General features: G+C 39.2%; 1 long non-coding RNA gene across 2 annotated transcripts; it reads right to left on the minus strand.

Moving 5' to 3' along the window:
- Window positions 1-3064: 3064 nt before the first annotated feature.
- LOC121902111 lies at window positions 3065-13059 on the minus strand. 2 transcript variants are annotated; one of them, XR_006097465.1, is made up of 3 exons: window positions 10835-13059; window positions 3786-3898; window positions 3065-3449 (listed from the first exon to the last, which is right to left on the minus strand). It is a non-coding gene; the product is annotated as an uncharacterized LOC121902111 (long non-coding RNA). The 2 variants fall into 2 exon arrangements; XR_006097464.1 differs by having other exon boundaries at window positions 3065-3501.
- Window positions 13060-18581: the final 5522 nt, after the last annotated feature.

The raw sequence follows: 18581 nt of genomic DNA on the forward strand, positions 1-18581 counted from the left end.
TCTGGCTGTCTGTTGACTTACAGTGAAGTACTGTAGGTCAGTTTATAGTTTGTTTAAAGGGGACTTATCATGTTTTTTGTGATTTTCTATTATTTTTAGACTGTTATGATGTCAGATGTCTATGCTATCTGAAAAACTTGAGGTTAACATATGTAAATGCTCCCTGCAAGTCAAAAGCCACAGCTTTAGCCTGCTCTGAACTCATTTCATTTCACTTCATTTGCAGTGTTACCTCTACTTCCTCCTCTTCATGATGGTGATTGTTCACGTAGGTCCACAAATGGCCGTCCGTTTCATAGCCTTTGTTGCTAAGATTGTTTAACGGGTTAATCGTGTACGTATGTATTTGAAAAGTTTCCATTTTGAGTAAAGAACGAGAAAAAGAATTGTAATCTGACTACTGCTTTTTGTTTACATAGCCTGCGACAGTCTGCTGAGAAGAAGCTTCTGGAAGCCGGCCAATCAGAACAGAGTGAGCTCATCAGTGGGGGACCTTAAAGAGACAGGAGCTAAAACAGCCTTTCAGACAGAGGCTGAACTGAAGGGCTGCGTAAAGGGCCAGTATAAGATAAATAAGATGAATAATAAGAGTTTTTTGAACTGTAAATCATACAAACATATTCCATTAGAGCCCCAAAATATACATATAGACCTGGAAATGTGTATGATATGTCTCCTTTAATAATTTTAGGCCACCGTTCACCTTGGCTTTCTTTTCCAATACGTCTGAACGGGGCCTTGTTTATAACATTTATGGTTATACCCATGGGACTGCTTGTGTTTCTTGCCATATCTGATTTATTTTTAGTCACCATATTCCCAGATTTCAGCAATTACTTTGGTAAAAACAGTGTTATCATAACTGATCAAACCCAAGTTTTCCTTTAAGTCATTACAAGGTGTAATCTTGAGATTCAGCTCATTGCAACAAAATTTCTAGGTCAGGGATAGGATGTGTCTTAACTTAGTCTTATAGTTAGTCCTTATATTTTTGTTTGTCAAATAAATTGATGTTTTCTAACACAGTTGTTCATCTATTTTTACTGATGATTCAACCAGGAGAGTTTAATGTCCAATCAAGCCCTGATAGTGCCCTGACTGCTGGTCGCCTTATGTCGCCTATGGAGAAAATGAATAGGACTTAAACTTATTAAATGTTTCGACTTGGCTGCTATACACTTACATAAATACTAATAATAGTATGCTAATAATAATAACAATAATTCTAATGCAAATGCAAAATCTAAAATCATAATTCATGTCAGTGCTAATGTTATTGCTAAATATAGAATATCAAAGCTTATACCACTTCAACTCACATCTCAGCATGTGTTTTTGGAAACAAAAACACAAACATACAGACACAATGTTCAACATGGTCAGTCTGTGTCTTCCAACCACATCCTGCTTCATCATCATCATCATCCACAGAGTAAAGGTTTAAAAAGAAGAAGAAGAGATAGAGAAGGAAGGGGAAGAGAAAGAAAGGCTAGTCATAATAGCTTACAAATGTTGCCTCTCTCTGTGTGTGTGCCCATCTGAGGGCAATTTCCAGACCGGGGCAGTTGTGATGGATCTTTGCCTTTCAGGTGTAATTATTTTAAGAGAGATTGAGCTGTTAAGCACTTGAAAAACATCACAGGGGCTCAGTGAGTGTTTATGCTTTCCATTCTGTCTCTAAGGTCCCAAACAGTCGTGGAAAGTAACTAAGTACATTTACTCAAGTACTGTACTTACAATTTTGAGGTATTTCTACTTTACTTGAGTATTTCCATTTTATGCTACTATATACTTCCACTTCACTACATTTCAGATGGAAATATTGTACTTTCTTACTTAATTACTTTTCAGATGAGGATTTGACACAATGGATAATATAACAAGCTTTTAAAATACAACATATTATAAAAGATAAAGCCAGTGGTTTTCAATGTTTTTGGCTTTTGACGTCTTACAAAAAGCAGTGTGTAGTCGGGGTCACATTTCAGATGTCTATGAGTTGTTAACAGCTCCACCAAATAGTGATTTTTCCCTCCAAAATTCTCACATGGTTTCATTTCAATAAATGTTCAAATGATCCAATATTTCACCAAAAATCTAAGATTGGAGAAAAAGTCCAATAACTTTCTTTCCTCTCCCATTAATCATCTCACAACCCCTCAGATTTATCTGGTGACCCTTTAGAGGGGCCTGACCCCTAGGTTGGGAACCACTGGACTAAACAAGCTAATTATATATAAAGTAGTTGAAACTAGCTCCACCTCCAGCAGCTACAACAGTAACATGCTGCTAACACACTGAGCTAGCTGTACTGGTACTTTTACTCAAGTAAAGGATCTAAATACTTCATCCACCAATGGTCCCAACAGGGGAATATAGTCCTTCAGCAGGTCTTACACCCACTGATGCATCACATTAATATACTATATGTGACCTGTTTATTACTCAAGTGCAGACTACAACCTGTGCATCTCAAGAAAATGCCGTCAGTAGATGTTGCCAAAACATTTAAAACAGATTGAGACATAAAAATACCCTTGAATTATCTTAAATTACAAAATAGGGCTGCAACAGAAGTGTGCCAAGTCCCTTCTTACTGACACAAAAATTTGACCCGATTTCATCCAAATGAAAAACAAGAAGCATGAATGAGTAACAACAGTGAGACTGTTGACCGTAGACTTTTATCCCATCACTTTTGCAGGACTGTATTCAGGTTTTCAAAAGTGCAATTGAAATAAAGTTATTACTTTTTCTGAGTACTGAGGTCATTAACTTTCTTTTGAGACATTTGAACCCACCAAACATGCACATTTACCAAACGTACCTATAAATCTAATGTAATTTTAATTTAGAAGTAAAAAAAATGGAAAACCGACTTGGTACATGATGTAAAGCCTGGAGATCAAGTAGAGCAAAGTTCTTTTAGCTTCATTACGATGAGACATGATGATGAAATATAAGAAACTTTGCACACAGCAAAGAAAAACGTAGTTTATGTAACATTTTTGAAATTATGTTTATTTAAACATACACAATCAACCATGTATACATTTTTTTCTGATTGTTTTTAAATGCAGGCTATACTGTTAAAGACTTTGATGTAATCATTGGTTTCCATTCGTCATCATATGGTCTGCATTAATACACGTCAATATTACCTTAATGTTATGTAGTAAGGCAGTTTAAGTGCAGATTGACTTGAAAGGTCTGCATCTAATTCCCTCAAAACAATAATGCACCATTGACAAATATTAATGCAACTCTCTGTACTCTATAAAGCAGATATGTGCACGGTACATAACTCAAGCAAGTTTCAAGAGTCTGGCGGCATCATGCTGACCATGTAATTGCAATGTCCCCTGTTTGAGTCTGGCCAGGGACCTTTGTTGCATGTTATCCCTCTTCTCTCTTCCCTCATTTCCTGTCTGCTCTCTACTGTCCTCCTTCTAATAAAGGGAAAACAATCCCTCAAAAATACTTCAATTTGTTTCCAAGACTCTGGCAATAGATTTTCATACAGAAGTAAACAGAACGCTTAGTTGTGATGTTAAGTACATGTCATTTGTTGTAAATTTGTTAAAACTTGCAACTTGCAATTTGACTAGAATGTATGTTTCTGGGGAAAAGTACACAAAGCTGTGTAAAATGGCAGCAGCAGCATGTATTCAGGTAATTAAATAAGTGAGTATAAAGTATACAGAACTGTAAAAAGATACATGCATGCAACATATTTAACATTATTCAGTTTCAGAGTACAAATATACACTAAAAACACTGGTTACCATGATATTATTCATTCATCATCTGGTCCTTAGTTGTCTGAGGCCTCAGTTACACTAACAGCTCCCTCAGTTACCATGGAGCTGTTCTGCGCTCTTTTCAGCAATGGATCACCCTGGGCCTCAGGACAAGGTAAAGAAAAAAAAAACAAAACATGCTGCCGTTAGTGCCTGAGTTACTCTCAGTCCAGCTAACATATTAACCCCCTCCAGCCCCCAGAAAAGGTTTCATTTGACTGATCTTATCTCGCCAGTAAAGGAAATTGACTTTGATGACTTCCATAACTGAAAGAAAGTGTAGAATAAATGTCAGATTTTTTTCTCTTTACCACCTCCCACGTCCGCCTCCACCATCCCTGCTGTCACCCTCCTCCCCTCCTCTCCTGTTTCTTGCCCTTTCCTCCTATTCTCCCTCTTTCTCTCTCTGTTCTCATTTCTAAGCCCCCCTATCTACATTTCACTCTTCCTCTTTAATATCTTTACCCTCAGGTAATCAATTTTATAGAGCAAATAGATGCATGATGACAGGCAAGTGAATTGGCAGGGAAGAGTGAGTCAAAAACATGTTATGAACAACAACCATGTCACTTCCCAAGCATGAAGAAATAAGGAACACATTGGGTGTCGTTGCCACAGGTTCAAACTAAATTGGACTATTTTTGATTTGATTGAGTTTTATTTGCACAGATAATTTAAGAACTACCTAAAATACTCAATACTTGCACATGGGAGGAAGCATACTTATCGGGGTTGTCAAAAACAAATCTGATCGCACAAACTGAAACCAGAAGAAACATTAAATACCAAAACTAAAAGTGAAACACAAAAGTGAAACATAAAATTATATGTGACATAGTTATGTTAGTTCATAGTTAGTTCATTAAGGTCAATCACGTACGTTTTTTTTTAATAGTTTATAGGTTTAAAAGCTTCAAAACACATAACTCGGCGATATGTTGACTTTACTGCTAAGATGCATCATCTCTTAAAAATGTACTGATAGAGAGAAAAGCAACTGAGTCAACAGTAGTTAAAGCTTTTTATTAGGTTGAAAATGTCGACACTTATTTATAGCTTCATCATCAGACCAATCAATGTCAGTCATTGATTGGCAGCATCATCAGTGTTGGACCACATGTTTGATGGAAAGAAAATGATCTTGCATAATTTTTGAAACTACACAGCTTTCATATGTGTCTAGGAGTGTTATCATTTACTTGAAATAGATATGTGGGTTTTTTTAATTGTTGTGTAATATTGACTACCAAAAGAAATATTCATGCTTGCAGCCAAGAAGGTTAAAGGTCAAGTTCAGCCAGAGAACAGCAACTGTGGAGTTGTTATGGATTCAGAATGTTTTTAAAGGCACTTCAGTAGGGTTGCTGCTTGGTGTCACTGGGAATTGAACACAGGTTATTAGACAAAAGATGATCCATCCATACACCCAATCACTGTAGCTACATACAGCCTCAAACAGGCCAAAACATCTCAGTTATATCATATAAATATCTGACATTAGATGGAACGGCACCAACTGTACGATGATGGATTGGAAAGCTGCAAGAGCTTGTTTCCTTTAAAGATACAACCCAAACTTTTGTTTGTGTTGAGAGGTTTTGCCTCCAGGATGAGCTAAATTTAGATGTTTCAGTTTATCATCAAATCAGTTCTTTTTTGGGTGGGGTTTATGCGATAGGTCAGATATTTTCGTCTAACGCTGTCAATCATGTAAATTAGTCATTAAGTTTCGAATGCTTTCGTTTTATTGTAAAAACGTCCTAACAGTCAGTGCATTGTCCTGCTGTTTGTGTCAAACCCCACCCATCTGGCACTTGGGGAGGCTAAAACAAGCCGTATAAAAAGTTTTTGCAAATGCTTTCAGAAACAGGTCTGTGCAGTGCAGCACAAAAGAGCTTACTGACAAGTGCTTGGAAGCAACATCATATTTTGCACGTTTTCAAAAGCCAGTCAGTTGCTTTATTTCTCATTTCTAATATTTTCTATTACTTCTAATCATTTTCATGTTTCTCCGTTTTAATTTCATTGGAAAATGAAATGAAAAATTGATATTTTAGAAAGTTGTACAATGCAGAAAGACCTAAAGTGAGTCTAAATCCCTATAGACACATTACATGTAACTAAATATATATAAATATACAGTAAAAGTTGTTTCTGTGTGTGTGTTTGTTTGTATGGACATCCATTGTGCGTTTGTTGTGCATATGCAGGTGTTTCAGTATAAAACATACCACAGGTTTTGCTCAGTTTGACAAAAACTATGTCTGGGCTTACAGAATAATGGTAATGTACATTATCTGTATTATTACGACTAGAGATGCAACCGATTTTAAAACTCATGCATGTCAGGTAGCCATCTCTTCAAAATGAATATACACAAACCGGAATGAAATCTTTAATATTTGCTCGCGTGCCCATACATCACAGCCTGGATGTGTGCACACACGTCTGTGTTTCTTTGTCCTTTGTAAGTGGACTTTTCTGCCTGTAGACTGGAAACATTGGAACACTGGAAAGAAAACCAAAGAATTTCTATTTGTCTACGTCCTTTGTCATGCTCTATTAGTGTTATTTCCAGCCACCTGAGCCCATCACACTCGATCAAGAGTCATCTATACACACAAGTCAAAATCATTCCATTAATAAGTCACCTCCGTGGTATTTAAGCGAAGCTTGGGATTTAAGACTTCCTCTTTGCTCGGTGGAATTCGCCCGGCCTTTCGGAGCTACCTTTGTGTGACTTATGTGCCTCCGGTGGATTAGGAGTACTCAAAAGCCATTTAAATCACAATCCTCTGCGTTCCAAAGCAATGCTGGAAGGACAATGTAGTGTAGTGAAAAAAAGGCCCAACAAGTACTAGGCTGATACTTATAAAGCAGCCATATTCCAAAGAAAGGCCCATGAATAAAAGTGCAAACCCCTCTATTAGGGGGATGTGCCTGAACTTGAGCTGAAAGGAATGTTTTGGATTCACAAGGATCCTGTGTGTGAGACTGTGTGTGTATGTGGTTGTATTTGACTATGAGGGTTAAGTGCATGGGTGTCTGATTTTGTGTGTGGGTGTGCATGAGTATGCTCTGAAGCTCTGTATGAATAGATGAATTGACCCCAGGTTAGCGTGTTCCACGTATGTGCAGGAATTTAACACTTTGCAAAATTTAAACTTATGCAAAGCTGCAGACTGCTTCTGTGGTATGATCTGCCCTATGCTTATCTGTTATAGTCATGAAAGATGGTCTCTGTGTACAAAATGTCTGTGTTAAAAATTATGCTGTGCTATAGCTCTAGCCATATCTGGTTTTATCATGAGAGACTGTTTGTGTGCCTCCTCACAAGACTGTGTTTGTGCGTCGCATGTGTGGTCAGAAAAAGCAAGGCCGTTTTCTTCTGAAAAATGCCGGGAAAGGGACATAAATCTCCCCGGCTCCCGGTGGGACGTCACGGAAAACGGAGACCTTAAAGGCAGGCAGGCTAGCAGCTCGGGGGAGGAACGCAAACATCAATCGTGGAATCCAACTAGAACGTGTTCTGGGTCCTGTCGGATGCTTAAAACCAGGCCAGGAAGTGTGTGTGCCTGAGCATGCTTGGCTTTTCTCTGTATGTGTGTGTCTTTGTGTGGATGTGTTGTTGGATTTGTATTTGTGTGGATGCACGCTGAGAGTTTCAGTGTGTGTGTGTGTGTAGACTCCTCTGAAAACGCCTTCCCAGGCTCCCCTTTTCTGGGGTGGAAACGGGGCAATAAATAGCAGGGTATCTCCTGGCGGCGGTCCAGCAACCGAGGCCCTGGCAAGGAAGTGACTCATTTCAGCGGAGAGAAAAGGAGGGGGGGATAAGAGGATTTTTGTGTCTCTTATTATCAGTCAGCCAAGGCAAACCACACTGGCAGGCCAAAGAGGGAAGAGAAGGAGGTGGGGAGGAAGTGGGAGGAGGAGGGGGGGACTTAGGGAAGGTGGTTGAGGAAGGAGGAGAAGGGGAGGAGGCGCTGCCAGTCTGATAGGGCCTCTGATGCTGGTATTTGGCTCTTTTTAGGAACTGACTCCTGACCTTCCAGTGCTCTGAGCCAAGGAGCATGCTGGGACAGTTTGTTTGCTAACACCTGAGCGATAATGATGCATGTTCTAGGTTTGTTTTGCCTAATGTGAAAGAAAAAATCTTTGGTTAAGGAAATCGTCTCTCTTTCTTTTAGATTCTAGTTTACATTTTCAACTGGAGGAGAAAAGCTCCATCTGAGCTCCCCCTGTTTTCCAAGCCAAAGCGTTTCACAGGGGTCCTACACGTTTTCCGTTTCAAAAAATTCCATACTTTTCCAGACTCAAATTTCTAGACTTAGACTCAGACCATATTTGACATCTAAGTGCAAATAGCTAGATGTTTATTATGTAAATAAAATGTTGGCAGGTTCAGTACTTGTTGTGGTCGGTCTTGGTCTCACATTAGTTTGGGCCAAAAACGTGACTCTGAGTGCAGGGGATGCCGTGACAAGACAACAGTGCTTTTGCTCTTGCATACGGCTTACAACTGCCGCCTCCACCATGTTGGAGATGTCAAACGATTTTACACAAAGTTTGCATCTAGCTGTCTTTTCCCATTTGGAATTCTTAGCCAACCAGGCTTTATATTTGGGATTGTCTAGCCAACCCTTGGAATACTTGCATTTACCCGTTGTGGCTGTTCAGTCCACATTACTATGCAAAAAGTTGGACGATGTTCCACTGTCAAACATCTGCCCAAAGAGGGAGTAAACTAACTGATGTTACCTATACTTGTATTATTTTCCCATAATATATTGAATAAATTATTTTATATTATTGTTCCCTCCATATTTTTTATTCTTTTTTATAAATAAGAACCAAAAATGAGTTGAAAAAAGTTAGATAATTCAATTTCCATGGCGTCTGTGCAGACTCGTTTCCATGGATTCACCGTGTCCATGGAAACGATGATGAACGAAGCCATAAAGGTATGGTTTCCTTATGCAGGAAAGATAGTCTGTTTACTGTTCTGATAACTACATCACTGCATAACTCATAAACGTTCAGCTTAATATTTGGTTATTTGTGATGCTGTGTTTATATGCAATTCAAAGATATTGCTGCATTTTCTTTCAAACTAATTTGCGAATGTCCAGATGTGGTGCAGTTATAAGGCACTTGGGGCAGAGCTGTTTTGCAGGCTGCGACGTACAGGTGTAGAGGCAACTCTGCGTAGAAGCGCCTGTTCAGTTGCACACCAGACTTCTTGCCTTGCATTCAACGACATCAAGCTCGCTCTGGCCGGCACTCTCTCTCACACAGTGGTAAACATTTTGGCTACACTGGCTAACTGCTCCAAACGCTATGGCAAACACTCTGCTTGTATGTTTATCCTAGAAAACAGAATATGGGCAATAGTCTGGAAACGCAAATATTTTCTATACTCTCTTTTCTTTTTTCTATACTTGACCTGGAAATTACTAAAATCAAATTCCATACTTTTCCATACTGCATTGGAACCCTGGTTTCAGGGACTATAGCTAAGTAAAACACTTGAGTAGACAGGCAATGCTTTTTTATGTGTTTGTGAGCATGCATGCATGTGTACGGTTGGCAAGACTGGGCTGGAACTAAATTCAGCCAAACATTTCTAAATTTACTAGTGTGTTTACATTTCTACTTTTTCTTTCTTTTCTTTTCTTTTTTTTTTCTTACAACTCAGGACTTATTTTTCATAGTTTTGGCAATGGTAACATTTTACTCACCGTCTCCATTGGTTGGATCTGAGGGCGCAAAAATACATCGCCACACACACATCGAGTCCAACAGATGATGGAACACAAGCGATTAGATGATAACACAGTATTTTGGAAAAGAAAATGGGGAAACTAATTGGTCCAGAGATAAGGCATTACGCTTTCCAAGAACTTTGTTTGGTCAGGCTGGCAACATTAAGCAAGCTGAATGCCATCAGTGATTATAACCAACATTTTGAGGACGGTTCCCTTTTAGTTCCACCTCCAAATAAGCGATTTTGTATTTTTGTCCAACCTGTGTGATTGTATGAGACAACAACAACACTGAATTTTCATTTAAAGTCCCCCTCCAGTCAAAAATGTGTTTTTCTTCTTGTTCCTTCAGTTGGAGCTTGAGCTTCATTGTGCAGAATGATGAACGGTATATGCAGAGTTTGACTGTAAAAGGCTGTTTTTAAATTCATCTGCTGAAGAAGGAAAGTTTCTCTGCGCAAATTGAAAATCTGAGTTTAAGGCGTGTACCTATGAGCATGAATTGTGACATCATAACAAGTTCGGAGCTAATTGTAGTCCAGTGTGCAATTTACACAAGTGTGATGTGGAAACTTGAAGCCTCCAGGGCACATACACTGAGAATGGACTTGAAAATGAAAAATATTTGCATATCCTCAGATTCTGGATTTTTAATGAGGCAGAAGGAGATGTGGCAGTTTGAAGGATCGTATCTGAACGTTTTTCCTGGAAAAATGAAAAAGACACAATTTATTATTCCAAGTAGCAGATTTTATATATCCCAAAACATGTCTGGAGGGGATCTTTAAGTAATAATCCCTGGTGTTTACATATAAATACATTTAAAATGTCTGACACCCTGTGGTTCTAATTAGTTTAATCTAGAGTGACAACATAGGTAAACACTGTAAAAGAAGAAAATGAAAACCATCAAATCTAAAGAGAACAGGCAGGGTAGCAGTGATAGCCAACACGGCTGATTAGTCAAAGAAACATGAGCCGCTTACAGAAACTTCTTTAAACTACAAAAATGTATGCGAAAATACATCCCAGTAGTGGACACGGAGTGAGACTGCAAGGACAACGAGCGCTTAGCAGCAAAGATCAAGAGGATATACAAAACGAGGATCACACAGATTTCCACTTTATCTGGATGTCGTATCCACAGCAGCAGCAGAATGAGCCTCCTGTTCCCATTATCAACATTACACATCCGGTCTGAGGGGGCCTTTCAACTGCATAATCATAAGTCACACAATGAAAAGCCACCACTGTTAAGCAATGAACACCTACCTCCACTCTGTCCCATCTAAGTTCCCAGGTGGGTGTGCAATATGGCAGACCTTTGTTCCGTGTGTGTGTGGAAAAGCACACACTGTCAACACGGGAGAGAAAAGCTAATATTTACCACGTATGGCCTCGGCTTTAATATTAGCTAGAGGTGCTAGTCGAGGGAGAACAGAGGTCTCACTCTGGTCTCACTTCCTACTCAAAAGCAATATCCAAAGATTTATATTTTAAGCCTTTTACTGCTTTATTAGACAAGATAGAACGGAGAATATCAATTGGAAAAGGAAGAGGGAGGAGTAAAAATATGTCATGAGTCTTAATTAGACCCCCAGTACTGAACCTATTGCACATGCTGCAGCCCACAGATTCACCAGGGACTCCTACTCCTGCATCTTTTCTGGTAAATTCTTGGATTTGGGTGGTGTTTCTTCATACATATAAAGGTTTCTGTACCAGTTAAGCTTCAATAAGTTTGGTTTTAATAGTATTATAATAATTTATGATACTATGTTTTTTTAATTTTAGTTTTTCAGCTTGAATCTGACAGTGAAAAAGTAGATGAGAGTGATTATTATGAATGTTGTAAGTATGAAACTGCATCACGAGAGGCAAATCAGAGGATCTGCAATAAAGGCAGAATAAAGGAGTCTCAAACAAAGTGAATTTCTACAATGACATAATGTCAGCGTTTTCAGATTTTAGCTCAGATCTGAGCTTTTCATGGCAGTTCAAAGAAAACCTCAGGAAGTTCAAGAAAAGATCAAATCTACACCTCAAACTATTAAAAAGCAGGTTTCTCTTCCTTTGTACAGTACATACAGCCTTACAATAATCTTGTAGTAATCCACTCTGTGATCTCCTCCAATCCACACAGCAAATATTCTTTGCATATTTTCCCCTCTCTCTGCTCCTGATCCGGTAGAGTTCCAAACAGGAAATGATCTCTGGGCCATTTCTATCCTCATGGCCCAGACCAAGCAGAGTGCATATTCAAGACATACTGGCTATGTCCCCCGTCTCAGGAAAGAACTCCAGACAAGTTCTTGTCCAAGCATTTTGGCTAAATACTGCATGAAATCGCCAGAGGATTTCAAATGAGTCAAGCTGTGGGGCTCTGGCGCGGGACCCACATCAATATCCTACTCATGCCGGTGGCCAGGTGTTGAGGGGAAATTCTCAATTGAATATTGTATCCAGCTTTCTGGGAGCTCGGGGAGCTGTATCTTGTGTGGATATTCGTTTCTCCGCCTCGCTATGCGCCCCGTCTCCTCTCCTTCCGTCTTGTTTTTGGCATTCCTCCGATCCGAGCCGAGTGCAGTCTGCTGTGGCTCCCACTTGCACACCTGCCATGAAGAAACAGCTGTGGTCCGGCACAACATCATTAGTGCAGCTGAAAGAGAAGGAAAGGCCTGCATAGCCATTCCCCCCTCTGTTTACTCTCCCTAAGAGTTCAACTGCAGGGCATCTGTACAATGGACAAACATTTTTATGATAAAGACGTGCAAAAGCTGCCCCCCTCCCCGCGTTCTTACGGCAAGGATGTGTAACATGATCATGACGAAACCTGTGGGAGAGCAGGGGTGCTGAAAGAAAATTTTATACCTCAAGATAAATGTGTCGTTTTGGGGTGTTCATTCTGCACAGCTGTGGCTGTGATGGCTTTAAGGGCAACCCTTGTGCAACCCTTGTGCATTTATCCCCATACAGCTAAGACTGCTCCACAGCCATGACCAGGGGTTTTGGTGAAGCATGAAAAATGAACTCTCTTAAAATGAGGAACAAACCCTCGCAGGCAAGAGTTCTCCTCTTTACATGACCAGGAATCAGGCTGTATATTTACAAGCAGTGAAGAAACACGGGAATGTATTACGTATATTGCTGTAATCGATATGTCCTCAGTGCATGTGGAGGACAAGGAGAGAGGAAGTGCTTCCATTGATTTGTAAAGATACTGGAGTGTAGGCCTCTCTTAACAGCCTCTGTTCTTCCAGAAACAGAGGAGGGAGATTTGACCCCTGTGGGTACCAAGGGCTGCTCCGGAGAGCAGACGCCAAGCCACAGACCCAAGACTCCACTGTAAGAAATATCCACTTTAACACTCCATGTTGCTCGGTCTTGCAAGTGCAAAGAGTGAGATTTTCACTGCAACTTACTGTATTATTGTGGAAATCATTTATCACTTCTCTTATTCAAATTGTACAGTTAAGTACAAAGATTTGTAGACACTGATTATGTTTGATTGCATCATCGTTTAAACTCACATCAGTAAGCGTTTGAATCGCTGCTCATGATGCCACAACATTTAAGTGCTGCTTGTGTTCAGTAAGTTCAATCTGTTGCTGGTTCTGTTTTGTATAGAACAACACTAAGCCTGTATAAGCATGTTTAAAAGGTTACTACCTCAACAACTATCTTTCTATCTACTTTCATATTTGCTCAAAAAGAAGGCGTTAGTACGACATGTCATCCATCATCGTCTGATGAGTCTGTTCAGAACCGCCACACTAAAAACAGCCATCATAGAGAAGACGCAAGTATCGATAATTGTTTAAATAATTGTTTATGACATTTCCATTGAACGGTGCAGTTATGTAATTGAGAATATATTATTAATTGTAGGGATGCAGTGAGATGGTTTTGGTTCCATTAACATCAGACAGCTGCGACCCAACAAATCCAATAAACTACAGTCAGTAGCAGTGTATGCAGAGCATCTCCAAACATGGTGAACGTGCTGGTTGTAATGTTTCACTTCACTCCAGGTGGTTATTATAAGATAAAATTAAGTACAAACAGTACAGTACAATACTGATTTAGATTCCAGTTTTGCAGTTTCATAGTCACGACTGGAGGTCGATAAAAGTTATAGATGACTTGATTCCACTTAAATATCATTTCATGAAATTAAGAAGTTTGATTGTGATGTGGCACAATTTCATCTCTTTTCCTGTGCAACTTCACTTCCTAAAAAAACTACTAAATTATTGGAAAATGTGATAAGAAGCTCAATCACGCCACTTATTTTGAGTTGATGTCACTTGGCTGTAGAATTTTCTGGAAACAATTGTAGAAAAGTGAAATCATCTCTCTCTCCTTTTGGTTGTTTTTCCTTCTTTGAGGAGAAAAAAAAGACATTTTAGGACTCAACACTAGATTAAATAACCTGTTTAGTTGAATATTTCTTGCAGTGGATCCCTACCGCAGAAAATCAATCCGTCACCACGCGCACAGGAAGGAAGCCTGGACTGGGGAGAGATACTGCTCTTAATGACATGTCTCTGTGTGCCTGGACCAGAGGGGGAAGTAACCGGATATTTAAACAGAGATAAGAGTGTGTGCCAAAGGGGCCGGGATTGGATATGACTGAAACCCCATGGCAACCGGCCGGGGCTATCGGATATGGAAAGGTAAATAGTAATGCAGTCGTTGCATGTTTTAATGCTGTAAATTAAAAGCTCATGTAACATTCATGCGAGGGTGATATATAGGTGGTTAGCTTCTGCCAAGTTTTCATTAGTGATTTCCTCCATGCTTTTAGCAGCGCGCTTGTTTTAAATCAAGATTTGGAAACATGCGTTTTGGCTCATCAGGATCTGAAAGCAGAAATCAGATATGCTGTATTTCCAAGCAAGAACATTCACTGCCATAGGTTGATGAAGGAGATGAAAGTATCTTTTACGAAAGCCTCTCAGAAAGAGAGGACGACAGAAGATGAAAAAAGTGAATGTCGGTACACATTATAGGAGACAGAGACTCTAAGGAAAAAGAAGGTTGAAGGTTGGTATGTTTATTTAACCAATATCCATGACGGTAAAGGAAAACTTTACTTACTTTGCTATACATATACTGTATATATTGATATTATCTACTCCTACATTTCCCAGAATAGCTTTGTCATCCTCCAGAGAGCAGGCCTGGACTTGTTGTATCCATCTGGGTTATACAAGTTACTGACAGCTTAACTGCAACCTGTATTGTGGTTGCATTGCATTCTGGTCTGTTGAGGCTGCTGTGGATGGAGGAACTGATATTTCTGTCTTTTATCTCCCCGTCTGATTATTTGTCTCTGACACTGAAGATGATGTTCATTGTGTTTTAGGCCACTGACTTTGCGAGGGTCAACATTTTCTGCACTCAGGTGATCTGAGTTGACTTTATCATGATTGATTAAGTACAAAAGGAGAACAAATAGGTCTTACTGACCAATTAGAGTCTGGTAGGCTGTATTCAGTCACAGTAGTGCTGTGTCAAAAAACACAGTCTCATTTATGTCAATAATACCACTAGATTATATTGAAGTTCTGTTGAGGACATTGGCAAAACAAACAAAAAACATGAGCCAACCCATCAAAAAAAGTTGAATATGGCTAAACTTTTGCTTTAACCCAGTTCAACATCACCCAGCAATGCAATGCCAAGTATGTGCAAAATTTTTTGGGAGTTCAAGTGATGACTGTGCTGCATGTTGCTGTAGCAGCAGAGAAGAAAAATAAATTACTCTTAGAAAAAAAAAAGATAAACTAAGTGAACCTTTTTGTTGACTCCAGATTTTACTTTCTTTGAATATGCACAGATTCTGAGTAGATTCCAACTTAATGAGAACAGTGTATTTCTAAAGGATATAATGATTGTCATGATTACTTTCCATTGATGTTAAATCCTGTCTCATATTATTATAAAACACACAAATTATAGTAAGGTTTAGAAGTTAATTCATATATTTGAATTAATTTACTAAAACTGTTTATTACTTTGTACAATATTTTCAGAGGTAACTATTTACATATTCATGTTGACATGGTTAATTATTTACATATTTATACATTTAAGTTTTCCAAGTTTTCCAATAAACTGTTGAATTTGCCTTGGTTTTCCTTGCATTTAACTATTCTAACTCCTCCTTGCTTCTGATTGGTTAGTTGCGTAGTGCTGCTGAAGAGAGATATCCATCTTCATGCTTCTGTTTCTTCTAATAAGGAGTTATCCAACCACCACATATGAAACCCATAGTTTACACTATTTTCTGCAAACTATAAATTCTAAGAAACTGTACTCAGGAGCCAACTCAGGAAAGACAAAGTCTTTTAGTACATTTGTGTTTGTTTTTGTTTCCATTGCATCTGAAGAACCACAATAAAGCAGGAGGAGTCATTTCTGCTTTAGTTCATAACCTCATTGAAACTATCAGCAAATTAAGTTGAGTTCTTTTGTTTCTTTCGATTTATTGTGCATTCTCCAATTTGTTTTTGTTCCTGATGGGAAGTCGACCACATCTCATTCAAACCTCTGTACCCTAAAACAAAATTCCCACGCCTTGTCTTTGTATTGATACCACAATAACAACCACCCAACAAGCACCCAATAAACTGTAGTATGTTCCAGGCTCCATAATGAATGTAAATGAACTAAATGACTAAGATTCTCCACTCTCTTGACCACTATAGCAGCATGGTGGCTCAGTGGTTAGCATTGTTGCCTCAAAGCAAAAAGGTCCTGGGTTCAAACTCTGGCGTGGAGTTGTGTGGAGTTTGAATGTTCTCCCCATGTTTGTGTGAGTTTCTTCTGGGTCTAGTTTCCTCCCATCATCAAAAGACATGTATGTAAGGATTAATACTCCTGTCAGTGCTCCTGACCAAGGCACTGGCAAAAGAACTGGAGTTGGTGCCCAGGTGCTGCACTGTGGCTGCCCAATGCTCCTACTGTGTGTATAGGATGGCTCAAATGCAGAGGATCAGTTTCCCCCACGTGGATCAATAAAGTACCTCTTCTTCTTCTACCTGTGACTGTTCTAATGGCCAAAACTTGTCATGACTGCATACAGTTCCCATGGATCAAAGTGAAGAAATTTTAAAGAAAAATATGTATCAATGAAGGTAAAAAAAAGGGCGAAAACAGCAATGTCATCCTTTCTCTTTTCCACCCTATTCTTTTCACTCCCACACTGATCCCTGTATCAGTTGACTCAGATCAAGTTCTCTTTCCAAGTTACCGCTCAAAAAGGTTCTCGTAACAGGAGCAGCCTGGTGTTGCAGACACAAAAATACACAACTTTTTCTGCTCTCTGAGTGGGCCGGACTCATATGAAATCACATGGAACATATCTTTCCTTTGCGGTTTGATGATAATGCCCCCAGACAATGCAGGCTTTGCCAGAGGAAATGATTAAACTGTATTTTGTGGTGTGTTTGTTTTAGTTTTAGCTATTTGAATCATTGGCTCTTTTGGAAAACAGTGAGATGTATTTCTCATTTCTCTCCCACCGCTTCACACTCAGTGTTTATCTGACGAGCTGTTTACATTTTGAGATTTTTTTATTTCATAAATTCAGCTGACGCTTTTATTAAGTGTGACTAACTATGAGTCTGACAGCGGAGTAAGCTTAAACATAACATTAAACTCTGACATTACAAACAGCCCGACGTTACAGAGTGTGAGGCTCATAGCAAAAACACGAACCAACAGTAACAAAATATTCCTGTGTTGCTATGATGATCATATATGACAGTAATTCCAGGAAAGGTTATGAGAGCCTGAAGTGAGGAACATATTAGAGGAAGCAGAGGTGGATGTGAATCAAGGGGATGAAGGTATCATGAAATATTTCTTCAACAGATGGGTTTTCAGCCGCTATTGACTGTCACTAACCCTCACATACACACACTCCATCCATGTTTCAAGCACCTCCAATCATTGGCAAGGCTGCAGTCCTAACCTGCGCCGGCCCAGGGATCAGGTGATGCTCCCCAAAAGGATTAGTGGCAACTGGATCCTTTTGGCATTGGCACAGGAATTTTCATTACAATGATCTTGGGTGTGGTGCGCCAGGAATGCATCCTCAATAGGAAGGAGAGGAGTACACCGATGCGAAGTGCAAGGGAGTGGCGGGCAGGAGGGAGTTTTGGTGGGTCACGTTTCTTCCCAGTCCCCTCTCTTGTCTTATCTCCCCTCTTTTAGTATTTATTCCTATTTTGACATCCCTGTTTATACTGTTGAATGTGTATTTGCATTTTTAACAATTTTAAACAGTACGGTAGCATCAATATACAGTAATAACAGGTGCCTTTTCCTCTGCATGATGTTTTTTATGTAGTCTGCAATAGTATAATGCAATGCCCTCATTGTTTAGTTTATACTTCAGTTTGAGTGTGAACGTTTCATCTTGAACTTGGAAATAGTTTGACAAAATAATCTTAACCCAAAGTCCACTGACATTCTTCATAGGCTGACTGGATTTGCTCAGTCATGCCAGTGGCCATCCTTGAACAGATACAGGCCTTATGGTCTCCCTCCCTTGTATGACCATCTGTTATCACGTGAACAAAGTTCCAGACTTTGGTCACGTGATGAAATCGAGACCTCTCCATCGCAACTGACCAAATGGCGTTTGACAAAGATGTTGCCTGTCTGGTAAAGACAGTGAGTTATGCCTGAAAGTTCTGGAAAAAGCTAACAAGTGGACTGGATGTTGAGTTATGATTTTGTGAAACTTTTTTCAGTTTGCCCCATGTATGATTGACTTAGTGACTAGTGACACTACAGTTGACATATTACACATAACACAATAATACAATAAACAAAAGGCATTAAAATGAATACAAATACTAAACATGAAATGCAGACTTATGTTTAGATATGTATAATATTTTAAATATGCATACATGTTTTCATATATCAATGGTCAATGGCCAGTCCTGACACACACAAACACAATAACATTTGATTGCCTTTTAATTGTATTATTTAAAAGCAT

Source organism: Thunnus maccoyii, chromosome 8, assembly GCF_910596095.1.
Source record: "Thunnus maccoyii chromosome 8, fThuMac1.1, whole genome shotgun sequence".
NCBI lineage: Eukaryota > Metazoa > Chordata > Actinopteri > Scombriformes > Scombridae > Thunnus > Thunnus maccoyii.